General features: G+C 39.2%; 1 long non-coding RNA gene across 1 annotated transcript; it reads left to right on the top strand.

The window, feature by feature from the left end:
- Positions 1–2,972: 2,972 nt before the first annotated feature.
- LOC108696907 lies at positions 2,973–4,699 on the top strand. Its single transcript, XR_001932343.2, has 2 exons — positions 2,973–4,051; positions 4,093–4,699. It is a non-coding gene; the product is annotated as an uncharacterized LOC108696907 (long non-coding RNA).
- The last annotated feature ends 7,136 nt before the right edge of the window (positions 4,700–11,835 follow it).

Here is an 11,835-nt window from a genome sequence, read left to right as displayed (position 1 = left end):
CATATCCCCAGAACAGAGCTACTGAACTACATATAAAGAATAGAGAGGATACACAGGGCATGCTGGGAGCTGTAGTACAATCCCTGCCTCCTATATCCCCTGAACAGAGCTACTGAACTACATATAAAGAATAGAGAGGACACACAGGGCATGCTGGGAGCTGTAGTACAATCCCTGCCTCCCATATCCCCAGAACAGAGCTACTGAACTACATATAAAGAATAGAGAGGATACACAGGGCATGCTGGGAGCTGTAGTACAATCCCTGCCTCCTATATCCCCTGAACAGAGCTACTGAACTACATATAAAGAATAGAGAGGATACACAGGGCATGCTGGGAGCTGTAGTACAATCCCTGCCTCCTATATCCCCTGAACAGAGCTACTGAACTACATATAAAGAATAGAGAGGACACACAGGGCATGCTGGAAGCTGTAGTACAATCCCTGCCTCCCATATCCCCAGAACAGAGCTACTGAACTACATATAAAGAATAGAGAGGATACACAGGGCATGCTGGGAGCTGTAGTACAATCCCTGCCTCCTATATCCCTGAACAGAGCTACTGAACTACATATAAAGAATAGAGAGGACACACAGGGCATGCTGGGAGCTGTAGTACAATCCCTGCCTCCCATATCCCCAGAACAGAGCTACTGAACTACATATAAAGAATAGAGAGGATACACAGGGCATGCTGGGAGCTGTAGTACAATCCCTGCCTCCTATATCCCCTGAACAGAGCTACTGAACTACATATAAAGAATAGAGAGGACACACAGGGCATGCTGGGAGCTGTAGTACAATCCCTGCCTCCCATATCCCCAGAACAGAGCTACTGAAACTACATATAAAGAATAGAGAGGACGCACAGGGCATGCTGGGAGCTGTAGTACAATCCCTGCCTCCCATATCCCCAGAACAGAGCTACTGAACTACATATAAAGAATAGAGAGGACACACAGGGCATGCTGGGAGCTGTAGTACAATCCCTGCCTCCTATATCCCCTGAACAGAGCTACTGAACTACATATAAAGAATAGAGAGGATACACAGGGCATGCTGGAAGCTGTAGTACAATCCCTGCCTCCTATATCCCCAGAACAGAGCTACTGAACTACATATAAAGAATAGAGAGGATACACAGGGCATGCTGGGAGCTGTAGTACAATCCCTGCCTCCCATATCCCCAGAACAGAGCTACTGAACTACATATAAAGAATAGAGAGGACACACAGGGCATGCTGGGAGCTGTAGTACAATCCCTGCCTCCCATATCCCCAGAACAGAGCTACTGAACTACATATAAAGAATAGAGAGGATACACAGGGCATGCTGGGAGCTGTAGTACAATCCCTGCCTCCCATATCCCCAGAACAGAGCTACTGAACTACATATAAAGAATAGAGAGGATACACAGGGCATGCTGGGAGCTGTAGTACAATCCCTGCCTCCTATATCCCCTGAACAGAGCTACTGAACTACATATAAAGAATAGAGAGGACACACAGGGCATGCTGGGAGCTGTAGTACAATCCCTGCCTCCCATATCCCCAGAACAGAGCTACTGAACTACATATAAAGAATAGAGAGGATACACAGGGCATGCTGGGAGCTGTAGTACAATCCCTGCCTCCTATATCCCCTGAACAGAGCTACTGAACTACATATAAAGAATAGAGAGGACACACAGGGCATGCTGGGAGCTGTAGTACAATCCCTGCCTCCCATATCCCCAGAACAGAGCTACTGAACTACATATAAAGAATAGAGAGGATACACAGGGCATGCTGGGAGCTGTAGTACAATCCCTGCCTCCTATATCCCCTGAACAGAGCTACTGAACTACATATAAAGAATAGAGAGGACACACAGGGCATGCTGGGAGCTGTAGTACAATCCCTGCCTCCCATATCCCCAGAACAGAGCTACTGAACTACATATAAAGAATAGAGAGGACACACAGGGCATGCTGGGAGCTTGTAGTACAATCCCTGCCTCCCATATCCCCAGAACAGAGCTACTGAACTACATATAAAGAATAGAGAGGATACACAGGGCATGCTGGGAGCTGTAGTACAATCCCTGCCTCCTATATCCCCTGAACAGAGCTACTGAAACTACATATAAAGAATAGAGAGGACACACAGCGGCATGCTGGAGCTGTAGTACAATCCCCTGCCTCCCATATCCCCAGAACAGAGCTACTGAACTACATATAAAGAATAGAGAGGATACACAGGGCATGCTGGGAGCTGTAGTACAATCCCTGCCTCCTATATCCCCTGAACAGAGCTACTGAACTACATATAAAGAATAGAGAGGACACACAGGGCATGCTGGGAGCTGTAGTACAATCCCTGCCTCCCATATCCCCAGAACAGAGCTACTGAACTACATATAAAGAATAGAGAGGACGCACAGGGCATGCTGGGAGCTGTAGTACAATCCCTGCCTCCCATATCCCCAGAACAGAGCTACTGAACTACATATAAAGAATAGAGAGGACACACAGGGCATGCTGGGAGCTGTAGTACAATCCCTGCCTCCTATAATCCCCTGAACAGAGCTACTGAACTACATATAAAGAATAGAGAGGACACACAGGGCATGCTGGGAGCTGTAGTACAATCCTGCCTCCCATATCCCCAGAACAGAGCTACTGAACTACATATAAAGAATAGAGAGGATACACAGGGCATGCTGGGAGCTGTAGTACAATCCCTGCCTCCTATATCCCCTGAACAGAGCTACTGAACTACATATAAAGAATAGAGAGGACACACAGGGCATGCTGGGAAGCTGTAGTACAATCCCTGCCTCCCATATCCCCAGAACAGAGCTACTGAACTACATATAAAGAATAGAGAGGATACACAGGGCATGCTGGAGCTGTAGTACAATCCCTGCCTCCTATATCCCTGAACAGAGCTACTGAACTACATATAAGAATAGAGAGGAACACAGGGCATGCTGGGAGCTGTAGTACAATCCCTGCCTCCCATATCCCCAGAACAGAGCTACTGAACTACATATAAAGAATAGAGAGGATACACAGGGCATGCTGGGAGCTGTAGTACAATCCCTGCCTCCTATATCCCCTGAACAGAGCTACTGAACTACATATAAAGAATAGAGAGGACACACAGGGCATGCTGGGAGCTGTAGTACAGTAATGGCAGCAGCAGACAAAAGTCCGAATCTGGAATCCCCCGAACATTGCTACATACACAGAGTATCGTACGGACACACAGTATGGTTACAGCTGTGAGGGAATAGCGCAATAATGGGCAAATATGTACATGTTAAAAAAAGGAAGAATGATTCAAACTCCCTCATCTGGTGTCAGTCATGTATTCCCGCCTCCACAGTCATTTCCGAGGCCGCTCTGCACTTAATCCCGCCTATAAATGGAACAGCCAATGCCTGCTTCCCAGAGAGACGGCAAACCATTTGCAGCCAATCGCCATCGTCGTATTGAGGGCGCCGAGTAATTATTGCATCTTAAAGTTTGTGGGTGGGGTTAATAGATGAGTGACAGGAGGTTTTACAGAGGAACTGATGAAGGGGAGCGTCACGTGGGGGTGGGTGGGCCTTGGAGGAGTCTAGTTTGGGAAGAGGCGCAGGGGGCGGGCAGATAACGGATAAGGCGTGGGCGGGATATAAAGCTGAAGAGCCTTCTTGGTTCCCGCTATTTTGAGAGCTGGGTTTGCGGGGTAGGGAAGAAAACGCTCTGCTGCTCTTTTACTCGATGTAACTAGTGAGGATGATGAGCTGGGCAGACGCTCAGGGGATTGTGTGGGAACAATAGGCGCCTATAGGCTTTCTTCTACACTCCTCGTGATATATAAGAGGGGCCTGCAGCTATTCGGATAGACGTAGTTCACTGTGCAAGGGCCTGTAAAAAATGTAGGGGCAGGCCTCGTGGTACTTGGTGCAATTAGGTGGCTGCTGAGGGAATTGGGTGCTATTAGGTGCCTGTATAGTGGGTGCTCAGGTATTCGGTTAGGTGCCTGTATAGTGGCTGCTGAGGGAATTGGGTGCTGGTAGGTGCCCATATTGTGGGTGCTGAGGTAATTGGGTGCTGGTAGGTGCCTGTATAGTGGGTGCAGGAAGTAGCTGTAACTTTTTCAGCTTTAATTAAAGCTGGATATAATAATATAGAAACAAGTACTGAGCAATTGCTGTGGAATTTGGGTGCGGCACAGGATTTCCCATACTGACTACTTTTAGCATAATAAACTATATGAGGGACAAGTGCTGAGGTGTTTGGGCAGACAAAGGAACACATCTGTCAGCTCAGCAGACATTTACACTTAGGGGCTATTTACTAAATTCTGAATGCTAAAAATTCGATATTTAATATATCCCGAGGATGGAAAAACCCGGCATCTCAGACCTGTCGAGGTTGTATATAAGTCAATGGAAGGTTCCTATCCTATTTGGAAGCTTCTGTGGACTGCGCTGGAATTGGCCCGAAAAATTCAACTATTTTGGGCTTTTTGGGCAAAAATCTGAAAAATTCTGGCATTTTGGAAAAAGACCAAAAAAAGTGAGCAATTTGGGGAAAAAAAATCCAAAATAATTTTTCCCCAATCCGATTAACTTGTGCTTTTTTTAATTATAAATACGGTCAAATAGTAGATTCTAGTTTGAGCAGACACAAAAATATAGGGACAGGCGCTGAGGCATGTTTTTGGTACAAATAGGTACCTGTATAAGGGTCTCATTTGATTCATTTACTATGAGAAAAGAGATTAGGGCCAGGTGCTGAGCTATGTCAGTGTCTCTGTTTCAGTGTTTTCTGTGTTAGTGTTTGTTTTAATCTAATTTATGGACAGACACTGATATGTTTTGGGTACAAGTAGGCTCCTGTACTAAAGTACTAAAGACTATAAAACATGTTCGTTATGGGCTCTAAGATGTTTGGGTAGAAGTAGGTTCCTGTACAAAGGGCTTCTTATACTCCTTTTTAATGTGAAAATAGAAATTCGGGACAAGAGCTACATTATTAGTGGTGCAAGTAGATACTCCCATATCTATCTGCTTTGCCGACCCTTATACAATTTATATAACTTTTTAACTAAGTTTAAAATTTGGGCAAAAATATAGAGGCATGTCTTTGGGTACAAGAAGGCTCCTTTAAAGGGTTTACTCATTCTTTTAACATGATTAAAACATTTAAGTACAGGCACTGAGTAGTTATGGGTGAATCTGACCCGTTTAGCTTCGCTGAAAATTCGTGAAAGGCAAAACTTTGCTAAACAGCTTTTTTGTTACTATACATTAGAGCCCATGGGCATTTTTTCATGGCAAAATGCAGCAAAATATTTAACTCATCAGTTGAGCGTTGAGCTATTTGGGTAGAAGTAGGACTGAAGAAGTATCTGCTCAGCAGACACTTATGGGCAGATTTTTCAAAGGTCAAATTTTGAATTTATGTGAATTTTTTTTTTACGCTCATAAATTCAAATATACTCACAACTTGAATGGGAATTTATTTAAGAAAAAACGTCTAATATTCAATCATATAGTCCCAACCCCAAAATTTGAATCGTAGTCCAATCGAGAATCTGAAAAAAACTTGACTGTCAGGAAGGCAATTAGCTGATGGTTTAATGGACCTCTACCATTGACTTGTAAATGAGCTCGACAGGTTTTAGATGGTAATATTAGAATTAGAACTGTGTCCTGGTCAAGGTGAGATAAATCTTACATTTGAATTTACATTTGAATTGGTTGATTAAAATTCAAATGTGTGAATATTTTCACCAAAAAAAATTTGAATTTACTATTCAACCATTAATAAATCTGTCCTTTAGTCTCTATACTTATTTTTTTAAAGGAGACAGACAAGGAAGGACAGGATTTGGCTGCAAGTAGGTGCCTATACAGTGAACTTTTTTTAAGCTTTTTTTTTTTAAAATGTGACAGGTGCTGAGGCTTGTTTTTGGGTACAAGTAGGCGCCTGTAAAAAGGACTATTTGGTTAATTATTGTTTTAACATGACAAGATTAGGGGCAGGTGCTAAGATATTTGGGTACAAGTCTGCATCAGTACAAATTACTTTTTTTAAATACATCTTTTTTTTAAATTAAATAATTTATATATTGTGCCTGTACCTTATACAGGTATGGTATCTATTATTTGGAAACCCGGATCTCTCATAGACTCCACTATAAGCATATAATTCAAATTTTTAAAAATGAGTTCCCTTTTATCTGTGATAATAAAACAGTAGCTTAGTAGCTTGTACTTGATCCGAAATGAGTGAATCCTTATTGGAGGCAAAATAACCTTTTTTTTTTTTTTAATGTTTACATTTTTTTTAGTAGACTTAAGGTATGGAGATCCAAATTACAAAAAGATCTCATATCTGGAAATCCCCAGGTCCTGAACCTGCACTAAATTTTTTAGCATGATAAAATAATTTAGGGACAGGATTTGAGGTATTTATATGGGTTCAAGTCGGCACCTGTAGAAAGGATTATTTTGAAACTCATTCTTTTAACATAAAAGAAAATAGGGATGGGCACCAAGGTATTTGGTTATAAGTAGGCACCAATAAAAAGTTGTGCTGAGGTATTCTGTGGGTGCAAGTAGGCAGGTGCCTGTCAATGGAGGTTTTTTTTTTTTTTTTTAAATCGGTTTATTTTAATTTAGGGACAAGCACTGATAAATATTTTTAGGATACAAGTAGGTACTTGTATAAAGGACTTTTTATACTTTTTTTGGGTGATAAAAAATGTATGGACGGGCCCTGATATATTTCTGTGAGTGCAAGTAAGTGCTCAATAATTTTTTTTAAACAATCATCAATAATTTTTTTTAAACAATCAAGAACAAAAAATACAATAAAATCACTACAATTAAAACACAAATTAAAAGTGAAAACAAAATATAAAAAAAATACAATAAAATTAATTGAATAATTATACAACAGGATCAGAAATAAGTCAAGAAAGCAAAGAAATAAAATGCCTATAGGGAAAAAAGTGTGTAAATGTGTGTGTGCTTGGCAAAGTTGTCTGTGTGTGTGTAAGTCTAGAAAAAAAATAGAAACATTCATCAAGTTTAGATGATTTTGTGGTCATTTTTGTTGTTCAGCTCAAGTTTTTATACTCCCGGACAGAGTTGGGGTGGAAGCTGATCCACTTGATTTGTTTCTTGTTTTTAGAAGAATTATTCTTTCTGTTTTCACAAGGGCATCATATACTGTACCATCCTCTTGATGTTTATATGGTCACTGTTCTCAATAGAAGCAAAGCCATAAGATTACATGTCTTTCAGATGCATGAAACAGTTAGGCGAAGGCCAACCAGCATTGTACATTGTACAATTCACAGCCTTTGGGCAAAAGGTCCATTTGACTCATGTTCCCAATCCATAGTCTAAACACCCTGCCCATGGCCTGGTAACCTCATACAGTCAGGATACAAATGTATTAGATATTCTGTAGTGGGGCTGAAAGAACCTGTACTCAACCCACTGCCTGTAGCAAATTTGCTCCATGACTCCTAGACTTTATGTTCTACATTTGTCTATCCTTCCCAGATTTAATTCCCAATATCAACACCTCATGGGGGCTACTGGTATATATCCAAGCCTAAACTCAAGTTCTCCCCCAAGGAACAGTTTTTTTTTTATAGAGAACCTGAATCCTTTGAATAGCCTCCAGTGCAACTCTTCACCATCTCAACTTATTCAGGCTTCAAATCATCTTCCTTTCAGCAATGCTTTTCTGTGCTTTTCTTCATGTCCCATACAATTTTTGGTAGGAAAATCTCAAAGAACCTTGAGAAATTATGTATTTTTTTTACAAACATGTTTGATTTTTTTCTGGAGATGTAACCATCTGCATTTTGAGAGAAGTATTTAAAAGAAAATTAAAAACAAATCAAGATATTTTGTATTCTTCTCCCTTAAAAGGTAGTCACGTTGCACAATATTAAGAGATCTTGCCTAATACCCTTGGAACGGCAAACCTTGCAGGCTCTCTAGGTATACCTTTTATTAAGGGTCAGTTGAATTTGATCAGTTTAACACTTCCCTACTATTTGGGCAACATTTTTATGAGGCATGCCTGGCACCTTCTCTTCATCTCCAAATCAAAGGACAGGGAGCAGCTGATAATAAGACTATTAGGGGTCTGGTATTGTTGCCTTGTAGACAAAATAAGAATATAAGATACAAATTTGTCAAAGTCTTGGCTGACTTTAAAAACCATAAATGTCCCTTGGCACATTGTCTTTCTACAAAAAAATAAATCCCTTCAACATATTTTTCTAATTTCATTCTCTTTCTTTTCTCTCTGACACCTGACCTTAAAAATAAAGCTAGGAACGACTCAAGTATACATTTTCTGTCATTCACTATCCCTTATTTTATCCACATCAATACTGGTTTTGGGGCCTATTTATTAAACCTAATTTTTTTCTGGTAGAGTTTTTAAAGAGGAAAACTTGAATTTTTAGGGAAAGGGAAAAGAAACTCAACATATTTTTTAAGATTTATTATATCTGAAAGTTGCTAAAAATCCAAATCCGAAAATACTCCAGTTAAAACCTGTCGAGATCATGTAGAATTCAATAGCAAATGTCCCTGAAGATGTTTCTTGACATTGTGATCTGCAATACTTTTTGTCCGATAATCCAATAAATTATTTGTCACGGAGCACGAATTTGTTGCAACCAACTTTTTCAAGAGATATTGATAAATTTAAATTGATGGGTGGGAGTTAGGTCAACTTTGTTGATTGTTAATAAAAAAATGCAATACATTTCAGTAGGTACCCCTCTTAAAATTTCTTGAATGTTGAAATTTTTTCAAGAATGTCAATCTTGGGTGATATTTGGACATTTTGTATAATTGATTGATTTTGGAAAAATTCAGTTAATAACATCATCCTCTTATTGTATGTACTTTTAGCATCAGGGTTTTCTATAAAAAAAACAAATGAATTATTTTCTATTGGTGGCAGCTGGGATACAGATGTTACAAGTGTTGAATACCTGTAAAAATTAATAAAATTGTCATGGCTCATAGGGGCCTAATTATTAAACCTCATTTTTTTTCTGGTCAGGTTTTTAAGGGGAAAAGGGATTTTTTTTAGAGGGGAATAAAACTAAAACTTTTAGATATTTCCTTTAAACCTAAACATAAACTGTTAAAAAATGTGAATTCGAAAATACTCTAAAACCTGTTGAGGTCATGTACAGAAGTCCCTGAAAACGTTTCTTGACATCTTGATCTGAGTTGGTTTTCGTATCCAATAAATTCAAGTTGTCGTGGCGACAATTCAATAAAGTCAAGTTTTCAGAGCAGCAACTTGAAAAATTTGTACGACTCAAAATGAAGCACGATTTTGTTGTGCTTCAATAATTATTGGTAAATTAAGGGGATTCAGGTTTGGGAGTTTGGTCGATTTTTTTTTGAGTGAGAAAAAGTATAATTTTAGTAAATACCCCCTACGTGTAACTTTTGCCAAGTACAAATGATTCACCTACAAGTGAAGATGTATCAACATATACTATGTCAGTATTGGTGGACATTTCCTCCAAAATTTGAAAATGTTTGGAATGTTGAGATGGAATCCCATTTTATGGGATGTTGCTGAAAGAGAAGGCAATTAGGCGGGGGGGGGGCAGAGAGGTCAACAATGATATTCTTGTAGGTTACGTGGCCCAGTTGTCATTGCTAGACCAGGAGAAAGCAAAGAATTTGTGCACATACCCTAGGCTCCTAAGAGAATTACTTTGCATGCGTGTGCCCAGAATCTCTTATTTTCTGAAATAAAAGACAGACTTTAACAGCTTCTAACTTATTTTAAAAATAATTAATGCTTAAGAATTACTCAACGAATCAAAGAATAAATCACTCATTGAAGGCACATTTTTTAACCTTCATTGTCCTTTAAAGAACAACTTATAGATTCTAATAGTTATCACCATTAGTGATGGGCGAATCTGATCCATTTCGCTTAGCAAAAAATTAGCGAAATGATGAAAATTCACCGAAATGCATTGAAGTCTATAGGCAACAAAAATGGTTTTGATAAGTGACAAATTGCGTGACAAATTTTTCATCCATTAGAGTCTATGGGCATAATTTTTGCAGCAAAACTTGGCACAAAATTTTACTCATCACTAATCACCATCTATGTCCTGTTCATCATGTAGTAATATTTAAAATTGTGATTTATGTTGAGCCACAACTCTTTGCTTCAGCATTCTATATTGGGGAGGGGGTGGGCGGAAGGAAACCATGTTGATAAAACCTTTACACATTTTAGTTAACCATCATCACTTCAAACTCCATAAAAGGTCTTCAGCGCATTGAACTCATAGACAATAGGAACAGCCCATCTTTTTTTGAATTGTGAAAAACAGTTTTTGTACCTTCAGCCTCAGTGTTTTTACATGGAACACAAACTACTGCCTGTTTCCAACCAAAATTGTTCTTCCATTCTATATATTCCAAAATGAAGATGTTCACATCTTTATTGCAGCTTATTACAATGATAGACTTCAAGAGTACCAGTATGGAAGTTCCTTGTCAGATTTTAAAGATCATTTGCTAGCAGTTTATTCTGCACAAATCTCGTCAGTCTGAAAGTAAGCAGGAGTTCATTTTTCAGCTACAAGTATTAGCATTTATCATGTTGCAAAATTGAACGATGCATTTTCTTTTTTATTTTACCATTCATGCAGGTTGGTGATGCGAAAAAATTCTTTCCATTTTTCCTTCGAAAGTTCAGCATCTTTGTTACATGTCTTTACAGACCACCAAAAATGATGTAGAATTTTGTCTATCCAAGCAGTGATTGTTTTTCACTATTTTTTTCTGTTTGAACCATGCAGTTTTATTGTGAAGGGATTTTGTGTAATGCCAAATATCCTATTGGTGATTGATGTTGCAATACTTTTCCCTCATCAATTTATGGACACTTGAGTGACGGTCTGATGAAAAAATACAATCATCTATGCCAATTGATTTTGGCCTCTTCATTATTTCAAATCCAGCTTTATTCATTCCAGCTGAGGATCCACATTGTGTACTTTGCACACCTTCTAAATCCACAATTTTATCTGTAACAACATCTATCTAACATTGTGTATAAACTGTATTTAGCATTGTGTCCGGGATAATCACATTGTCCATCACCCATTAGACAAAGAGGCTTTCCCTTCTATTTGTCTCTTGATGTTTTCTTCATTACTTTCTGTGACGTCACTAACAGGGAAGCAGAATTTTTTTTAATACAATACAATTAGAAGTTTATAAGATCTGACATGCTCCTTAAATTTTCATTAAATTCCTGAACGTTCTGATAAATTAGAGGCACTAAAAAGTAATGTGGCTGCAAGTGGCACATTCCTACAAATTTGTCAAAGTCTTGGCTGACTTTAAAAACATAAATGTCCCTTGGCACATTGTCCTTCTACTAAAAAATAAATCCCTTCAACATATTTTTCTAATTTCATTCTCTTTCTTTTCTCTCTGACACCTGACCTTAAAGGAGAAGGAAAGCTACGGAGGCATTTTATTGCCAATAGATTAGCTGCAATAGTGCAAGCTAGAATGCTATATTTATTCTGTAGAATGTTTTACCATACCTGAGTAAAAAGCTCTAGAAACTCTCTGTTTGTTTAGGATAGGAGCCGCAGTATTAATGTGGTGTGACATCACTTCCTGCCTGAGTCTCTCCCTGCTCTGGGCTCAGATTACAGTAGAGAAGGGGGGGAGGGGGGGGAGAGGAGCAAACTGAGCATGCTCTTGCCCAGGGCAATGAGGTTTAAGCTGAAGGCAGGAAGTCTGATACAGAAGCCCATGTG

This window comes from Xenopus laevis, chromosome 7L (assembly GCF_017654675.1).
Source record: "Xenopus laevis strain J_2021 chromosome 7L, Xenopus_laevis_v10.1, whole genome shotgun sequence".
In the NCBI taxonomy this organism is placed as follows: Eukaryota; Metazoa; Chordata; class Amphibia; order Anura; family Pipidae; genus Xenopus; species Xenopus laevis.
This window is presented reverse-complemented; position numbering and strand designations above follow the sequence as displayed.